General features: G+C 36.7%; 1 long non-coding RNA gene across 1 annotated transcript in view; it reads right to left on the bottom strand.

Annotated features, from left to right (window-relative positions):
- Positions 1-5,922: 5,922 nt before the first annotated feature.
- Positions 5,923-21,353, bottom strand: part of LOC127956802 (uncharacterized) — a 118,477-nt gene continuing 103,046 nt past the window's right edge. The window contains exons 2-3 of the long non-coding RNA XR_008153646.1: positions 6,609-6,659; positions 5,923-6,186 (exon numbers count right to left, since the gene is read on the bottom strand). This is a non-coding gene — a long non-coding RNA (uncharacterized LOC127956802). The remainder of the gene's footprint in view (positions 6,187-6,608; positions 6,660-21,353) is intronic.

The following is a 21,353-nucleotide window of genomic DNA, read 5'->3' as shown; positions in this document are numbered from 1 at the left end:
GTTAGGGATTTGAAACTAGAAAGTACAGTACATGAATGATAACTCACGTTTACACTTAAAGGGTAGTTCACCCCAAAATGAAAATTCTGTCATTAATTACTCACCCTCGTGTCATTCTAAATCCACAAATTAAGATATTTTTGATGAAATACGAGAGCTTTCTGATCCTGCATAGACAGCAATGGTACTACAATAATCAAGGCCCAGGAAGGTAGTGAGGACAACGTTAAAATAGTCCATGTGTCATCAGTGATTCAACGATATTTTTATGAAGCTACAAGAATACATTCTGTGATACGTGCATCGTGGTACTCTCGTGAATGGCAGCAGAGAATGACACGGTAGAGAAGAATTGTTGAATTAAGTCATTCTTTTTGTTTTCATTGTGCACAAAAGTATTCTCATAGCTTCATAAAATTATGGTCGAACCACTGATGTCACATGGACTATTATAATGTTGTCCTTGCTATGTTTTTGGGCCTTGATCATGGTAGTTCCGTAGCTCCTAAAAAGCTCTCAGATATCAAAAATATCTTAATTTGTGTTCCGAAGATGAACAAAGGTCTTGCAGGTTTGGAAGGTCATGAGGGTTATTAATGACAGAATGTTTTTTTTTTGGGGGGGGGGGGGTGAGTAAGAAGGTACTTGAATCATATCAAGAGATGTCATATCAGAGATCTCTTGATTTGAACTAATAAGCAACAACTCAGAGCATCATGATGACATGGAAATACATGAAAAAAGCCAGGCTGCTTACCATCATGGTGGCAATTTCTATACCTCAGAATATAAAAAATTATGTTTATTTTGGCCACTTTTACTTTTAATGGCAAACTAATATAATGAAAATGGAGCAAAGAGGTTAAAAATGGTTTGGGAAAAATAAATGTCGCCAGCCGGATTCGAACTCACATTTGTAGAATGACCACCACAGCTCTATGTAAGCATTTTTTTTATACGGTTACTACTTTAAAATTACTATCTGACTGTTATTACTGAAACAGATTCTGTAACATATGTACATACATATGGTGGCCAGATCTTAACAGCCAATTAGAAAACAGAAACTGGACTTTTTCCAGTGGCATGAGTTTGGAGCATAAATACATTGGATTGTGTTGAACAGTGGAAAAATGGGTGTGTTCTGAAAACTGTATTAATTTTATCTATCTGTCTGACTTCATCCAGTCTCAGAAACACAGAATGAACATCAGTTTACGGGCATAAAGTGGATGCCTTTGAAGTGTATTAAGAGGCAAACGTTCTTAACATCCTTCTAGATAACTTCCCCAACACAATATTATTGATGTCGGCCTGAACATTACACCAAAGTTCTGTGAAATCGCCAAAACGTCATATTTCCCTCCATGCCGGATTTCCACAGTGTGAGATTCTGTCGAGTGTGCGGAGCACTGGGCTGAAATGAGAATTACCTTCCCGCTCTACGTGCTCAGAGACACCGCGCTTGGCTGAGTTTAGCCGTACGGACGCAGCCAAGCGGGAAATCCAGATTCCAGCACTATCAGGGAAATGGCACATATGACTGCAGTGCCTAAGTCGGGCCCTAATCAGGTCAGCCTAATGGTAACTCACCATCGCCATCATTCCAGCCAGACTGATTGAGCCTCTAAGCCTAAATAGCAATGCTCTTTTCCGCCTAAAGCGATTCCTATATTACTTTTCGCCCCCTAAACCTAGGAAACGAGAGCAAGAGAGAGAGAGGGGGGGGGGGGGTTGAGATGGAAAAGTGAGTGTCCCATGCGTCCTTTTCTCGGCGGAGTCAGCAAACATTCTGATTCACTGACTCGCTCAGCCACGGTTGCAAAATCAACAGCGCTATCTCCTCCGTGTGATTGTTCCTCTGTCGAATTCAAAGCAACTCACGATATTCATTTCCACACCGCAGGAAGAGATGATTGCATTCATTGTGTTAGCTAGAACCGAAAGATCTAATGAAGACAGCGAACCGACGACTTTTCGTTATACAAAGAACTTTGGGCCTCTTATTGTCTGACCTCTCTTGCCCAATCGCGCCGTTGGCGTCTCAGATGGCCGCTTCGAACTTGTACAGCGCAGACATCGGGATGTGGCCGATAATTAGTCAGATGAAATGAATTTGGAGTCTTTCTTTTCCGTGGGAGATTTCCACCATAATTACTGCAGTTTAATTAAAAGTTCCCATCACTCTGCCAGATTGCAGACTGGGCCGAATAATGGACGGGGACGACGAAATGAAACCTTAATCCAGCGTCAACGTTAATATCTGATGCCTGCAAAGACAAACCTCTTTTTTAGGGTTTTAGAATCTCTAATAGAGCACTATTATATCTTTTAAAAACTCATTATGGGATCTACAGGAATACTGCAAGCAGGATCCTTAGAGGTTGCTGCAGTATTCTGTGCCACAATGAATCTGGAGAGGAGAGGTCCCCATCTGGGAGGTGGCATGCAATTAGAGTACACTGGATTAGTTTCTTTTTAAAGTTATTGAAACACAATGAGAGCAGAGAACGCTTCTTTTCCCACTCTTCAACTCGTCAAACTAATCATCTGCATTCTTTAAAAGTGTCTTTTTTTTTCCTACTAAGCTCCATCTATCACATGCACTAAGCGTTAAAAGCCTCTATTTCAAACAGGAGGGTTGAAGACACGTTACAGGTCACAGTTTGAGAGGAATTAGCAAAAAAAACACTCCGCAGAAAGCCCTCGACGATGCTCTCATTAATGTAAGTGCTGACCTGGGAATTCACCAACTTCACCCGAGAAACTTCCCCCGACATCCGCGCTAATAATGAACCTGCGTGGAAACGTTATTAGCGGAATTAAATGCTATTGCTCATGACAATGAGGTTGTGTGGATAAATGTGGATGAACATAATATTTTGAGCGAGTGTGAAGGAAACTTGATTTTTTTTCTCAGTGAAAAGATCATCTAGAGAGGAGGGTTTTCAAACAAGCATTACTCCATGAAATCCTCAAAGGAAAAAGTGTGCAAAAGGGTTCATATTTACAGAATTTGACATTAATACTGTCTCACTCTTGTTGTTTGTAAAAGCTGGAAATAAATTATTTGCACTTTATTTTACAGTACGTGTACTAACGTACTTATAGTGTACTTGCAGTGTATTTATCTAAGAAAGTTCTGGTAATAAAAGTTAACTACATGGGGTAGGGTTATGTTTAGGGGTAGGTTCAGGGTTAGTACCTAGTTATTACATAGTTATTGTAATTACTATAATAAGGACATATTATGTACATGAGGAACAGGACTGTAAAATAAAGTGCTTCCGAAATTATGGTGATAAACCTGTATGCAAATAATGTTGACTTTTTTCGTACAATGACAAAAGTAAATCCAATTTAATTTAGCAAGCAAATAGAGAATCTTTATATATATATATATATATATATATATATATATATAAAACTTCCAATCTGAAGATGGAATGCATGATCTGGATAAATAGTGAAATGGAGCGTAATGTGGATGGATTGCACTGACAAACAGACAGTTTCTGTAATGTAAGGTTATGAAAAACAGAAAAAACTTTCTTGTTCTCCTAATATACAGTACGCAAGATACAACAACACAAAGAGCCATATTTAACATTAATATCAATTAGCTATTTAACCATTAAATAACTCTGTGATAAGGGCCACAGAGAAACTGAATCTTAGCCATTATAGCATAAAACATTTGAAAATCCCTGATCTAAAGTATCCAAGCAATACCAGCGAAAGTATGTTCAAAAACAACATTTGAACAGGACTTGCAGTATTACTTATTTTGAAAAAAAAATATTATATATAGTTGCATATTCTCTCAAAAAAATTAAAAGAAGAGGTGATTATGTGTGCCTGTCGCTATTTAAAAAAAAAAAAAGGTTTGAAAGGGTGATAGACTTGTACCTTTACCTGTCTTATTCAGCTCTCTCTATCTTTCTTTCTCTGATTTCGGGGCATCTTTCTTTCATGAGCACCACTGAAGCCACGGAGGGATGTTGGATTTGTAAAAATCAAAAGGCCTGTGATCCATCCAGCGCTTCCACAGCTGCAAGTACATGCGACTTATGATTAAACGTGCAGAATATATTAAATTAAAGCATTCTCCCCAAAAAGGAGAAATTAACGAGGCAGGTAGGAGAAATGATATGATAATGAGCCGAGTTAAGATGCCCCCCCTGCAAAGATTTGTTGAGCGGTAATCCAGACCCCTACATAAGAAAGCATATTTAAGCCGAACCAAATTCGAATGATTTAAATGGAAAATAATCATCAGGTAAGAATCTTATAAAGCAAAGAAGCAGAACTAACTACCTTGGCCCTCTGTGACTTTTTTTCATATTTCAGCTTTAATTTTATTTCAGTTAATTTTCCCTTAAACACACACATTTCTTAGAAAAATCCAAGATACCAACTGAAATGAAAACCTACTGGAAAGAAAAGTTGCAAAGACGACCTCCTTATTATCTTGAAGGAATTACAAACAAAATAACATAAAAAAAAAAATGTATTATGTATTCTTAGTAGTATATTTGTGATAAAATTGTAAAGTACATTATATTTATTACTGTCCTAATGTATGTCAATATTTTTTTTTCATTTGTGTATACACTTATTTCTCCCAAGAAATTTTAGGTGTAAAATTTAAGACAATGTTGATAGTTAAATGAAACATAAATGAGACCTCCATTAAGCCCTCCTAAGCTAAAAGCAATTACATTTCTTCTGGAAAGTTTCACATGGCACAAATACACACAGCTAGACACACCTTATACACTCAGTGCTCATTGCTTTTGAACTCGAGGGTAGTAGGGAGTCAATGACTGATATCTGAAGACAGACACAACACACACACATGCACCCTAGTGTCCCGCGACCCTCCATCATGGATGGCAGCCCCTCAGTGCAGTGTTAAGGTCTCATCACTCATTTCATATCCTATCCAAAACAAAATGGTGCCAACTGGTAGCGCTTAGAACTGTTTACAGTGAAGCTGTTCCATACACCCCCATGATTAATGTAGGCTGTGCAGACAGGTAAACAGACTGTGTGTGTGTGTGTGTGTGTGTGAGAGAGAGAGAGAGAGAGAGAGAGAGAGAGAGAGAGAGAGTGAGTGATTAATTTGCGACTCGCAGACAGGTAAACAGAAGAATATTTACATGGCTTATCCCCCCTCCCCTATCGACTTAGTTCTTCTAAGCTGCAGATTTTTTATCCTTTGAGCTAAAACTGTTTATTTTTTTGTGCTATTCCGCTAGGCTCTGACACTTCTTTATTCTCTGTATCCCCCCTCCACCTTTCTCTTTATCTCTCACATGGAAAGGTCACAAAATACAATATAAAAAAAAAGAAGAAACAGAACACAGAGACAGGCCACACATTTGTTTTTACAAAACTGGCAAAAAAAAATAAATAAAATAATGATTTATTTCTTACTTGGTGACGAACCTAACTTGAAAATTCTCACTTTCAGAACACCATGTAGGTAAAAAAAAAGTGAATTAATGTTTATTTTAAGAATGAACATATGGAATCTAAGCGGGCCAGATACAGAGCCCTGAGGTATGCCTTAGGGAATAAATATAGTTCCCCCCACCCCCATTGGTACATGTCGTTCTGAAACTGTGACTTTATTTTGTGTGAACACCAAAGGAGAGGGGAGGCAAAATGTCTTATGGTCATCTTTCAATGTACAGAATAAAACAGATTTGATACTTGGCTATAAATAACTTAAGTGTTTCAAGGAAGACAGAAAGTCATATAGGTTACAGAATAACTGCATCTGTCCGGGTTTTTTTTTTTTTTTTTTTTTTTTTACTCCAAACTGAAACAATGTTATGCTGTAAAACAGCCACATTTCAGTCATATTTGGTTAAAGATTAAATAGTTTATGTTGATAGGGTATGAGGAATACATAAATTAAAATAAACCTTTAATTAAAATGATTGGAAAAATAAGTTGTTAATTTAAAAATGATCACTATTGAACAGAAATTGTTTGAATCTGTGGCAGTCCAAACAAAGTCAGTAAATCTTAAGAGTATATGGGGGTTAAAACATAAATTGTATTGGTAAGTGTGCATGCGCTGACAAGTCTGACAGGAACCATTGTCCTCTTACAGGTGACAAAAGTTCGAGTTCGGTTTGCGTCATTTCCTGACCCCATTCCTCCCAACCTTTCCTTCTGTTTGATAAAAATAGCAAAAAAAAAAACACCCTTGTGTCAATGAGTTTAATCATTCTAATACATGTAAAGTATAATGTTATTTTTTAAGTATATATATATATATATATATATATATATATATATATATATATATATATATATATATATACACACACACACACACACGTATATAACCATATTACATGTAGTGAAGTAACAGTGAAGAGATCACCTTATTGTAACCCCATGTGCAGCAGGAATGACAGACATTTGGGTAAAGTACTGAAGATGTGTGACAGTGAACGTTCAAACATGTGCTTCATGTCAATTTGCCAAACACACCCAAACCCGTGACAGCTTGTCCTGTTGAAGACACGTCACAAAGTATTTTCACACATATACACCCTCATCCCCCTCATGTCAGGCATGTAGAAACTCACATAACTATCATTCCACAACGGTCATGACACCTCAGTCGTTCGATGGTCAACCTGGTGTCAGCAGTGAGAAATGAGAAATGCTGCCTAGTTATTTTATAATATACTATGAAAACACAACATTCATGTACAGAATACCGCAGTTCAAATGTATAATTTCAAAGCCAGTTAATCTGTGTCTTTATCAGTCATTGTACTTAATATTCAATTATCTCTGCGTTCATCCACTGATCGTTTTGAATAATCCACTTAATATTTTTTACTTGATAATAATCATCTTTTCATGTTGCAATCTATGCTGAATTGTGTGAATAAATTGCCGTTTTAAGCTGAGTTAAATAGTATATCTCCATCTTGAGCAGGCTAAGTAGCGGGAGAAGTCAAAACAAGAGAGTGATTGGATTTTCGCACTTATTAATGCATTTCTGGCATTAAATTAGTCCTAAAATGCTGTATATTAATTATATATATATATATATATATATATATATATATATATAAAAATGAACAGTTCTAAATAATAATATGTTTTTCTACAAGTGGTTGAGAAGGACACTAGCAACAGCTTTGGATGTCTTGCCAGTTGTGAATAAATTATAAATCATTTACAGTTATAAGTAAAAATAACAGTCCCTTAAGTATCTTTAACTATGTGCTAAAAATTGTAATGAATAATTTGATACATTGCACTTATTGTATGCATAAATTATTTTGCATTTAACCTATATTTAAGTACGTACATACAGTATCAAAGACACCCTAAAGCAAATATCATAAAATATTTTTACAAAAAAGCTGCTTTTAATTTAAATAAAATACATAATAACAGTGTGTGTGTGCACGCGTGTTATTTCAGCCAAAAGAGGTGAATCTCCTATAAGTTATCTTGTTCATTTTATCATGTTTACAATATATAATGATTGAATTATTTGCACAGTTTGATAATATTTTAAAAATGTAATTAAATTAAATGTTCCCTCCTGGTGGAATGACCTGCCCAACTCAATCCAAGCAGTCTTAAAGATAATCTTCAAGAATTGGCTAAAAACCCATCTCTTCCATCTTTATTTGACCTTCTAACTCTAGCACTCTCTATTCTAATTCTATTCTTTAAAAAAAAAACTTACACTAGCTTTACTAATCTTTTTGTATTCTATTTTTTTATTTGTTATACAATTAACAAAAGCAAAAAAGGCCTCTAACCCTAGCTTACTCTTCTTTTTCTATTCTATCGGTTTTCTTTTTCTTTATTATATAATAAAAATAATTGGTATGTGTACTGTGTACTGTGTCGGATAGGTTGAATTATGCTGGATTTCCAGTAGGCATGTGTGTCGCGTTCTTTAATGTTTGCCTGGAAACAAAGATGCTGTGACGCCAAACCCCCTCACGAAAGCAGAAAGTCGTCGCATTTACAACTGTGACGACAAGCGCTTATATCAGGATCACCTAAACGCAGGATTTCCGAAAGTATCTGAAATATTTAAAGTTTGCAGTATAGAGTCTTTAAAATACATCCGAGAGTTTTACACAACGATCTGTTACGGTGGCGATTTTTCCACTCCCCAAAACGTAATGAACGTAATGAACTGTGATCGTTAAAAAAAAAAAAAAGTTTTACACAACAGTCTGTTATTGTGGCGACATTTCCACTCCCCGAAAAGTGAGGATGAACGAAACAAACGTTAAAAAACATAATGGTAGAACAGTCACCATTCACCTGTGACAATTAGCATTTCCCAATTGCCCTTTCACGATACACTCGACCTGAGGTTGAGATTTTTCAGGCGACGGTAGGATAACACAGCCAATGCAGTTCACAGCCAATCAAAATTGTGCTAGCATCTTCTGATTGACAGATTCAAACTACCAGTATATTCCATTCAGAGGAAAATGGAACTGGTTTGAAAACGATACACGTGGGAAAGCGTCATTGTTATTGTTCTTGAAAAAATGTATTTCACCTAAAGAATTAAGCAGGCACCAACTGCCCACAGTGTGTGTTCTTTTGCCAAACGACATCAGACGCAGCCCACATGTGGTGCACTAAAAAGACATTAGTATTCAATTCAATTACATCTAAATACATTCACATTGATCAATCCAACTAACACGCTGATAATCACAGACACACAGTAACGTAGGCTCATACTTCAGAAGCTAGTTCTAATCATCTGCCTAGTGACATTTTAATTAGAGAAACGTCGAGTTAGCACTCTGGAATGGGAATTAAAATTACACACGCACACACACAAAGGCCCACACCGAATGGAAAGACCATTAATACTGATGGTGCATCCATATAACTGTGTATGTGCATTTATCTACAAGATGTGTTTAAAGAAGTCTTATCGTTTCTGTGTATTTGTATGTGTGTGATGCACTCATGTCTTTCATTCTTATCTGAGTGTGAGTGCTCTGTATGGCAAATGTGTGAAGCATATATGTGCTTTATACTCTATTTCAGGTGGATACATATCATATGAGACGACGTAATGAGGCTTATTGATCAGATCTCGGTTTTCACCAGTTGTCATGCAGTTTTCCGCAGGTCAAGTTAAGAAATTAAGCAAATTAAGCAGATTAGAAGTTCCAACGTGAGGGGAAAAAAGTAAAAAAAAAAAAAAAGAAAATCTGGATTGAGTGATGAGTGAATTTGTCTAAAAAATTATCTAAATACAATTATGTTAATTTTAGTCATGAAAGTCTGTAATTAGGCATGTCTTGGTGTGGTGTGTTAATATAGAATTTGGCTAATGTGAGGTAACAGGTGTGTGTAGACTGGTTTATATGGATTTTTGAGCTACAGTTAAAGTGCTTCTTCATGTCAAATGTGTCTTAAAATGCAGTCGAAACTTTAGTGGTTGCTCCCAAGTTTAAATTCAAGTCCGTAAATGAATAAAGAAAATAATTTGGCAAAAAATAAAGAAAAGCATTTGGCAGAAAAAATAAATAAAATCATTATTATCATTAATATTATTTCTAAATATTATTTGTAGTATTATTATTGTTGTTGTTATTGTTGCTGTTTTTTGTTTGTGTTTATTTCCCTCAATTTAAAAGTTGCAGTTGTAAATGTGTAATAACATTATTATTCTTATTATTAAAAAATTATAAATAAGGTCTAAATTACTGGAATTTAAAAAGTAATTTAATAATGTATGATTGCTTCATTTGAATATGTTAATAATATTCATTAAATACACTACTGTTCAGATGTTTTTTTCTTTTCTTTCTTCTTCTTATGATATGAATACTGGTCATTTTTATTTAACAAAGATGCATTCAAAAGTAACAGTAAAATGTGTCTATTAAAAAAAATGCAGTTCTTATTTACTTTCTATTTAAATGCTAAATATTAAGAGCAACTGTTTTCACCTTCAGTTTAATAAGTAATGTTTCTCTATAGCGCTAGTTATTAAAATTAAGACAAAGTAATGGCTGCTGATTTTTATTTTTTTTAAAGCAACATTCCAATACATTATTAAACAGCAACAATACTAACAAATAAGAAGAAATAAATAAAAAAAATAAAAAAATAAATAAAGCACCTTAGCATTTTGGAGGCAAGTTTTGAATGGGCAAAATTCACTCATATTTTCTTCTATAAAATGTACAAATCTAGTAAAAATCTGATTTAAACAAAAATGGCACCTACAACAAAGACAGTGTTCTAACTGGATTTATGAAGTTGAATGTTTACACAGTTTATTTTCAGTGCTCTGACGTTTCTGTTCCCGAGGGGATAACAGAGAGTGATTCCCCCCATTACAAACACACACACACACACACAAACACAAAGTGTGTGATAGCACATCACAAGTTAAAGTCTTCAACTGTAAATCTCTGACAGAAGCAGGAAAAATAGAGTTCCGTTCCTCCTCTTCCTCTCTCCTCCTGTCGTTCTCTGTATGAATTATGTGGGCTTATTGTTTGTTGTTTGCAGATGTAAATGTATGTGTGTGTGTGTGTGTGTAGGATTAAGGACTTCTCTCATCTCAGAGCTGATAGTGGTGGGCCGCCCTGCCGGATTTCTTTCTGACAATGGCAATGCATCACCTCACACACACTTTAATCTTTTATATACCATACACACAATCCTGACCGCTGCATCTCACAGATATAAGCGTGCGTGTCAGACGGGTGTGTAAGTGCGATTTCTCATTTTCCATCTTTAGGAGTTTAAGTTTTCCTGAGATAAAGAGAAGTTTGTGGGCAGTCAATTCCTCCGTTTTACATTAAGACAACTTGACCACATTTTAACATGTCTGTGTTGGTGAATGTATGCTTCCAACACACTTTCATACAATGGGAATAAGAATGAAAAGTTTGCTGGTGTGATCAACAGTGCAAAAGTAAACTAGCAAAGTTTGATTATGCCAAGACAATCAGTCAAATAATGCAGCCACCTTCAGTTTATACAAGCTAATGTTTTCTTTTCTTTTTCTTTTTTTACTGTAGTTTGCCAAGGTTTCTAAGTCCACGTTCCTGTTCCTATGGTGCACAATTCATAAGCACATTTTTTTTATTATTATTAATTCAACAACATCACTTCAGTTTTAACTGTATAAGGTCCTTGAGGGACACAGTTTGCCACTATTGACTGCAAACTTCAAAATCATGTTAATTTTGTCCTTAATATCTTAGAATTTTCTGAACACTATGTTGCACAGATTATTTAAATCATGTTAAAATTAATTTATTTTAATAGGTGAAATAAATCAAGCATCTGATCTTAATGCTTAAATGTATACTAAAAAAATTCCAATAAATCTTTATTAGTAGTAGCAGTAGTATTAGTATTATTATATAGCTTCACTAGTTATCTAAATAACTAGTTACCTCAAGTATTGTCGCCATATCCACAAATTGTGTTTTGGTTCTCATCTTGACAGTGTGTTTTTTATAATTTATTTTAAAATGCATAAATGTACACTAAAAATTACTAATGAATCTTTTAAAAAAGTTATTATTAGTAGAAGTAGTATTGTGGTTGTTTTATTACATATTTATATTTTTATGTTAAACTAGTTACCTATATATATATTCCATATATATATATATATACAAAGTTTTTTCTAAATCTGTAATTGCCTTAGATTTATCCCAACGTTCAAATCAAAGCCATACTTCACCTGCCCAGGCACAATGAGAATCAAAATTGGGATTAGAATATTGTAGAATATATTCACAACATCCTTCTACAATCCCATCATCCTGACTGACACGTTTTTCTCATTGTGACACGTACATTGATTCAATAACCCCACAATCATCATTCCATACAAAAACTAAATAAAAACGTATGCACACACACGCAGAAGCCTGGTTATCGGTGCAACGCGTGTGTCGTGGGATACAGAGGCATCTGTAACGAAGCTGATAGTGGCGCACAAATACACTCTGTCTCTGATAAAACGTTAAGACACTTTTCTCCTCATCAAATTTAATAAGGCACCTTTCCCTCCGCGGGTTATTCATCCCACACGCTCGGGGAAAGGTAAACATATCCATCCGCCGTCATTTCAGTGGGCCTGACTCCAGCGCTGACAGGAATTTTAAGCATGTCAAGGTGACAATAAGATATAGTGTCAGAATAATAGAATAAACAGATTTCTAATAAATACCTTTATATTCTCACTCCGTTTTTTTGCGGCGGCTCAAAACGTTTCCTTGACGTACGATAAATGCGAGGCAGAAATAGCTGAAGTGACGCTCATTCTGGCACAGCGGCTGAGCAGAGCTGCGAGTGATGTCAGCCGTTTGTTTAGCGTCAGACATCGGCCTTTGTGGCGGCTGGCTTACCTGCATCCCGGTGACAACTTCCATTCTCAGTACCAGAGGAGCTTAATAAGACCTCATTATGGGCGAAAGGAACACCGACAGGAGTGTGTGTGAGAGATGTTCGTACAAAACGCATGTACAATAGAGCGAAGGGATCGGTGTGTGTGTGTATTTGTGCATGTGACAGGTGAAATACTGATCCGGGGAAGTCCTGTTGAGACATCAGAGAGGGGAATGAAAAGTCGATTTGGTTGGCACACTGGGACCCAGTTTTCTGTCGAAACCCTGCTGTGGATTGGTAGGATTAGAGCGTATGTGAGAATGAACAATCCTGACCCTTTCTACGCTTCTCTCGAACTTCATCAGCCCTGTGTTCCCAAAATTGACTGCTATTTGATCGGAAAGCAAAAACAATGTAGGTTTGTTGAATGAACGGTTTAATGAATTGGGTGGTTAAAAGCCAACAGACAGAAGACGTTCTGTCTTAACTTTTATTCAGAACACAGAACAGCTGTATCACCTCTGCCGCATTAACCCAATAACTTCCAGTCCAGCTAAATTAATAGCAATTTCACATTATCACTTCTACATTAATCGACATATGCTTAGGAAATAGGAAGCTCACAGCGAATTATCAGAACTACTTCAGTACGACCATAATAATTGTGCTTTACCTGGAAATCTAAAACTGCACTAGGTATACGACATCACATATTAGCATAAAAAAAATATGAACACTCAATTGAAAATGTAAACATATCAATCATACTAACAGGTTGTGGTTCGGAGAGCTTGTTAAAAAAAACAGCTGAACTTTTACCAACCTGGAAGTAAGATTTTCGGCACAGAAATTCTCAGTCATTCTTCTAAATTATCTTTTTACAACGTTGGCCATGTTTAGCATGAGAAGCCACCTCTTTAAAGGTATAGTTCACCCAAAAATCTAAATTAAGACATTAATAACTCACCCTCATGTCGTTTCAAACCAGTAAGACATCCATTTATCTTCAGAACACAGTTTAAGATATTTTAGACTTAGTTAGAGAGCTCTCAGTCCCTCCATTGAAGCTGTGTGTACGGTATACTGTTCATGTCCAGAAAGGTAATAAAAACATCATCAGTGTAGTCCATGTGACATCAGAGGGTCAGTTAGAATATTTTGAAGCATCGAAAATACATTTTGGTCCAAAAATAGCAAAAACTACGACTTTATTCAGCATTGTCTTCTCTTCCGTGACTGTTGTGAGAGAGTTCAAAACGAAGCAGTTTGGGATATCTGGTTCGCGAACGAATCACTCGATGTAACCGGATCTTCTTGAACCAGTTCACCAAATCGAACTGAATCGTTTTAAACGGTTTGCCTCTCCAATACGCATTAATCCACAAATGACTTAAGCAGTTTACTTTTTTAATGTGGCTGTCACTCCCTCTGAGTTCAAACAAACCAATATCCCAGGGAAATTAATTTACTCAAACAGTACACTGACTGAACTGCTGTGAAGAGAGAACTGAGTTGAACACCGAGCCGAGCCAGATAATGACTCGCTCACGAGTCAAGAACCGTTTCTGTCAGACGTGTCCGATTCGAGAACCGAGAGCTGATAATACTGCACATGTGTGATTCAGCGTGAAGCAGACCGACACACAGAGCATCTGAACTGAACTGATTCTTTTGGTGATTGATTCTGAACTGATTCTGTGCTAATGTTATGAGCCCAGGTAAACCGAAGGCTTGAATCAAGGGCTTCAAAATATTCCAACTGACCCTCTGATGTCACATGGACTACTTTGAAGATGTTTTTCTTACCTTTCTGGACATGGACAGTATACCGTACACACAGCTTCAATGGAGGGACTGAGAGCTCTCGGACTAAATATAAATATCTTAAACAGCGTTCCAAAGATAAACGGAGGTCTTACGGCTTTGGAATGACATGAGGGTGAGTTATTAATAACAAAATTTTTGGATGAACTAACCCTTTAACATTGTGAACAACTCTTAATACACGAAAGACCATTGTACCCCCACCCCCCCACCCACCCTTTAAGGATAGCTACATTATGAACTGAAAGAGATATTTTTCAAAAAAAAACATATGACCTGCTCTTTAAAATAGCAATGCGCCAACGATGTGCCTGAACACACCTCGTTTTCAGACTGGCATGCCCATAGGTGAACATGGTGTGCATACAGTACACACATACTATTTTTTTTTACACAAGCACTGTACGTGGACTCACACATATACGTAAAACCCAAAGTATACATTGGCCTTTAGTCAACTGCTTTATGTAAATTAGCAACATTCATAGCAACAATTGTTCAATAATTGATTGTAAATGCATCGTTTCCCGAAACCAAAGTTTCAAAAACATTTACATAGCAATCGCAAACTTGAACTACAGCGTGGCTACTTTCGATACCAGTGCCAAAACGATACTTTTAAAAAGTGTACTGAACCAAATTTTCTTAAAAAAAATTAATAAATACAAATTCCCCAAAAAATTATGGATTGGCCATCAGCACTATAAACACATGATGTCTGTTTCATTCATACTGGACGCCAGAGGGCGCCCTCGCACAGAAAATTCACATATCCAGTTACAGATGTAGCAGAACTCATCACCCTCCAGGAAATCCCTTATATGGACAAAAGCATGATTATTATAGCTGTAACGGAATAAACGGAACATATAAATGTTTTGAATGATAAAACAAAGACAATAAACTTGACTGTGACTATATAATTTATCTGTGTTATTCAAGCATCTCTGGTATTTTCGTAATAATTAATTATATTTATAATCCATTGCTAATCGATGTACAGTGTATTCTATTTAAAGGTAGCGAATGGAACATATGTTCTGCCTCATTCTATGACAAGAAGTCACATCAGATCACAAAAGGAAGCATTTGACCGGAGTTGTGGAGTAAAAAGGTTCTAATATTCTCAAATATATATATATATATATATATATATATATATATATATATATATATATATATATATATATATATATATATATATATATTCAAATTAGGTGCTGGTGATGATGCTTCTTATGTCTGTTTCATAGAACAAGGACAAATTTTTTAAATGATCACTCAGGCATGGCACTGAAATGAGGCCCCGAAATCTGCATTCTGATTAGGTTTTAGTACATACCAGTTAAATAGGTACTGGTCCCGTACTGGTACTGTGTTTCGGTCACCAACCCTACCGGCTACATTGTTATAAGCATACCTGGAGTGGTGGGCAGCCATTTATGCTGCTGCACCCGGGGAGCAGTTGGGGGTTCAGTGCCTTGCTCAAGAGCACCTCAGTCGTGGTATAGCCGGCCTGAGACTCGAACCCACAACAGTAGGGTTAGGACTCAAACTCTCTAGCCACTAGGCCACAACTTTCCACAAAATGGTCTGGTCTCCGTTTCCATAAGCATCATTAGCCAACTATCATCACCAACTATCAACCTATTGCATGATCGCGTGTTCCCCAAAACAATAGTCAACTAAATATTTGCAAACAGCATCACAAAGTTCAAACTCCTGTTAATTTTTTTGTTTGTTTGTTTGTTTGTTTGTTTGTATGACACACAGTCTTGTATCATGTTCTTTAAAAAAAAAAAAGAGATGACTCAATTGAGTGTGAACATAAAAGAGCTGACAAATCAGTGTTTTGAGCTGGTTCACTAAAACCAGCAATTCTGGGTAAATGAATCACTACTAAACGGAAAAGATTCAGTTACTGAAGCCTAGATTGTGTTTTTCACACATAAAATAAAAAATGTACCCTGAGATGCTGAAAAAAAAGAAACACTTTTGTGTCTCTGCCAAGGATCCAAGATGGCTCCTGCTCTGTTGTGGCTAAAGTCCAGGAAGTGCTAAGATGGGGTCAGCATTGACTGCCATGCCGCCATAGAACCAGAATGGAGCAAAAATTTCCCTCTTGCCAGAGACTGAGAGTGTGGGATTGAAATTGAGTGAATAAAAGAGAGCAAGACCTCCATTGCAAAGCAACAGATGGGGCAGCGTTTTGGAAAAGGAAAGCGGAACCCTGGCAAGATGGCGCAGAAACGTTGGCAGGATGCGGGCGGTGTCGAATGCTGGCATTGCCACAAAGAGCTTCTTCCTTCTCTCCAGCACACAGCAGAGAGTGGACCCTCTCCATAGCACAGAGAAATGCATGCTGATGCTACGCAGACACTCGCAGCTTGATGCACCTGGCAGTGAGTATGTGCTATTGTATACCTTCTGCAAAGATCCGGCAAAGAAGGCTGTGTTATACCTTATGTGATCCTTTGTTGTGTGTGTATCTGAATCGTTTTGCATTAAAATGCATTAAATAAATAAAGTTGCATTTGCATCAAATGTAAGGAGTACATTTAAGTTTGTCGCACTATACAAAATTTGCTCAAAATGCACACTCAAAAGTTGCTCTTTTGAAGAGGGTCTAAAAGAATCCACAAATCCTTATTATTATTATTATTTTACTTTATTTTTTGAAAAATATGAATACTTCTATATTAATACTCTTAATATTTAATTTATTTGGTTGGTTAGTTGTTATTGTTAACTTTAAAAAAATATATATTATAATAATTCTCTTTTTTTAACTAATCATAGGTACTAGTTAGGTAATATCACTATCATACTAATTAGATTGTAAGAGCAGACTGGTTGCTATAAAAGGAGGGAAGAACCCCTTGTGGTCATTGTGTTAGAAATGGTTACCTCAAAAGAAACATGTGCAGCCATCAATGCTTTGCATCAAAATGGCCTCACATGCAAGGAAATTGCTACAAAAGATACTGCACCTGAAAGAAGCATTTACCAGATCATCAAGAACTTCAGTGAAGAAGTCTTCAGGACGTCCCAGAGTGGCCAGCAAGTGCCAAGACTGTCTCCTCCTTAGGAGACAACTAGAGAAGTGTGTCCCCAGCAGTGCAGATCTTGCTCAGGAATGGCAGCAGGCTGGGGTGAAAGCATCTGCAAGCACAGTGAGGCCAAGACTTTTGGACAACAACCTGGTGTCAAGAAGGGCAGCAGAGAAGCCACTTCTCTCCAAGAAAACCATCAAGTACAGACAAAAATTCTGCAGGAAGTAAACGGTTTAGACAGCAAAAGACTGGTGCAGAGTTATTTTCTCTGATGAAACTCCCTTCTTACTGTTTGGGACATCTGGAAAATCGATTGTTCTGAGAAGAAAAGGTGAATGCTACAGTACCATGATTCCTGTGACGCATCCTGAGATCATCCATGTGTGGATGTGGGGTGGGCTCTCTCATAATTCTGCCCAAAATACTGCCATGAATAAAGAATGGTTTCAAAATCTTCTATTAGAGTGACTACTTCCAACGATCCATGAGCAACTTGGTGATGATCTGTGCATTCAATACCATATCACAAAGCAAGAGTAATGAAGTGGCTTGAAAATCCTTACATTCAAATTTTGGAATTAAAACTCCCATAGAGAGCATGTGGCCAGTCCTCAAAAGGCGAGTGGACAAGCAGAGGCCCACAAACTGTGATCAACTCTCAGAACTAATAAGGCAAGAATGGATCGCCATCAGTGAGGATTTGGCCCAGAAGCTAATATCCAGCATGCCAGAGAGAATTGCGGAGGTTATGAAGAACAAGGGTCAGCACTGTAAATATTGACTCATTATATATTTTTTGCCAATAAAAGCCTTTAAAACGTATGATATGCTTATCATTGTTTTCCAGTATACCACAGAAACATGTGGGAAAATAATCTACAAATACTGAAGCAGCAAACTTTGCAGAACACAAAATTTATGTTACTGCCAAAACGTTTGGCCATGACTGTATATGGACAAATCTTGTGCAACTCAAAATGATGACTCCGTCTCCCTGACAAGAGTTCTGCAGCGGTCAATAACTATTAACCAGCATTCTGTTGGGCAATCCCCATTATTATTATTGATCAAAATGTCAAAAACACCCTGGAAACCACCTTAGAATCATAACAGTGAATGTTGCCAGTGACGCATTCAGTCAGTATTGTATTGTATTGTATTGTATTTTACGCAAAATGTAGTTTGTTGCCGAACTTTGTATCAACTTCGTCTCGGGTAGTTCTTCTAAAATGTCCAACATTTATAAAAACAAACACAACCAAATGTTAGCCCAAGTACCTGGATATATGATATTTCAAGAATCCTGTGCTAAATGTTAATACTGCAATTTGACCTTTCTCTTTTTCCCATGCAACATCATACATTTAATATCATTTATTTTTTATTTTCTATGAAGTGGTTTATGTGACCGAAACCCAGACAGATGTAACAAAAGCGTTCTGAGCTGTCTGAAATGGTGATGATGATAGGTTGCAGAGAGGAGGAATATGACAAAGACAGATGTAGTGAACAACGGATGGATTCAAAAACAAAACAAGCGGTCTTCACCTCTTGAGCCAACACAGATTTGACTACATTCTGGACGATACACAAGTGTATATACAATGAAAGTGTGAGCTATACGACATTACAGTCCTGTGTATATAGTAAGAAGTACCATAGCAATGAGGCGGTGTGTATTTGGTTGATGTAATGATGAAGTGTGTATTGCGTGTGTGTGTGTGTGTGTGTCATTTGAGAATGGAGTCTTGCTAAGTTGAAGGAGTGTGGGAGAATGGAAAGGCTCTTAGTGTAGGAATGTGAAGGATGTTATATAAACACATTATCGACCGTACCCACTGAAACACACACTCATGTGTTCACACACACACACTGCTCTGGCGCCAGCACACACTGCATTAGCCGACATTTTATACAAACCCCCCATGATTGAAAAAGACTAAGCCGGGGGACCAGACATGTAGCTGGGCTACGTCACCATGTTAGGGCCTGTCGTGTGTGTGATGGGTCATGCCCCGGGCCAATAGAAGCATATCATGGTCAGACACTCACTGATGGGATATTTAGAGATCAGTTCCTGGGGTCCCTCAATCCAAAACCCAAAATAAACAAGTTTTTCATATTGCAGAAGAGGTTGGATGCCGGACAGACATGACAAAATAGAGATCAGGTTTTCATATCGAGCATGACTCAAGCTGTACTTCCATTCGAATCTAAAATATTGCTAAATCAAATCCATTTGTGTGATTGCAGTTTTGTGTGTGTGTGTGTGCGTGTGTGTTCGGGTGACGATGTATACAAATCAAGTGAATCTAACTCAAAACAGCATCTACTGTGTCTACACGTTCAATGAATCATGAGTTCTCTTATTCAGACTCAATAACGATCAGGTTTCTGTCTATACACTGCCAACAATAATCTCTGACAGCATTTTATTATATAAGATGACAGACAAACCTACTGCAAACAAAACTCTTTACAGGGAAAATGCATCTTATTCAACCAATATATTACAATGCAATGATTATATATATATAAACTTTAAAGAAAAGATTCCTGAATATAATATATAGGACCAATGCTTTATAAATGGTTAATTAGCTGTTAACTAATATGTAATAAATGTATTACTACCATTGTTGATCGCCAAAAAGTGTGGGGTCTTTTTTTTATTATTATTCAGCAAATATCCATTAAATTAAACAAAGATTTTAACATTGTACATTTTTACACACATACACAAATTTATTCAAATAAATATTAGTTTTTTTACACTGTCCATACTCTATTCATCCTCAAAAATGCATCATTGCTTCCACATAAAATAAGAAGCAGTGCAACTGTCCTCATAATAATAAATGCTTCTTGTGCACCAAATCAGCATATTCAAATTATTTCTGAAGGATCATGTGACACTGGAGACTTTTTCTTAAATGTATACATGCACTTTTATTTTGGGTGCAATTAATGTTAATCGCAATTAATCATTTGACAGCACATTAACATGTTATTTTAAAATGTACAAATTTCACAATATTATTTTTTTATTGTATTTGATCATATTAATGCAGCCTTGTTCACTAGAAGAATCTTTTTTTTTTTTTCATAAAAAAAAATTGCATTGTCCCTACAGTTTTGAAAGATATAGGGGATTTTTTTTAATGAATAAATTCATTATTGAAAAATAAATAAAAACTTGAAAGTTTTTAATATAATTAATTTAAATGATTCAAATGTACAATAATAATTTATAAGTACTTATGAATGGCTCTCAATAAGACTAGCAACATCTCTTTTTTTTATGCAAAGACAGAACAGCCTTTCTCTTATTATTTGTCCAAAAAATGTAACCTGCTTGGCGTTCCAAACAAATAGCAGGTGTATCTTCCCAGAAGTGTACTTTATTTCAATATACATCTACGAGAAAATACATCTAAACATGGTGCTAGACTTTAGAATATTTTGTAAACTTTACTCAGTGGGCCGGATTCAAAATCCCATTTTACCTCCCTAAAACAGGCATGAGAAAATGTGAAATGTGTCCCTGATGAATAACGGGAGGAATGGAAAATAGAGAAGGAAGAGGCAAAGAAAACCAGCAGCTCTGCAAAATAAGACGAACACGTGCTGCTGCTTTCATCCTTTCTTCCTGCAATCCTTTGGTTAAAGTGCTGAATGTTTTAAGGCAAAGGAATGAGAGCAGAGGAAATGTTTCACCGGCTGAATGGAGCACCTCCTCTATTCCAACATGCCGGGACTCGCTCCAGAGACACGGAGAAATCGGAGGAGGGATAGAGAGAGAGGAAACTAGATGAGAGTTAGAGAAAAGATAAAATGCGCTGAAAGTAGAGGAAAATAAGGAGAGCAAAGAGGAAGATAAAAAGAGCAAGTTGGGAAAGGGAAATGAGAGAGAACTACTGAGTGATTGATGGATGGAGAGAGAGAGAGAATATGCTGGCAATGGGTGCCGTGACCCTCGCCGCTGCTGGAATTCACTGTGGATTACCTCTGGACCGCAGCTGACCATGTTGGCACCCTCGCTGGCACCTGCCCACCACAAGGATTTTCCAAAAGCCCTCAGTGCCC

The sequence above is a fragment of the Carassius gibelio genome, chromosome B4, assembly GCF_023724105.1.
Source record: "Carassius gibelio isolate Cgi1373 ecotype wild population from Czech Republic chromosome B4, carGib1.2-hapl.c, whole genome shotgun sequence".
Classification (NCBI taxonomy): Eukaryota; Metazoa; Chordata; class Actinopteri; order Cypriniformes; family Cyprinidae; genus Carassius; species Carassius gibelio.
This window is presented reverse-complemented; position numbering and strand designations above follow the sequence as displayed.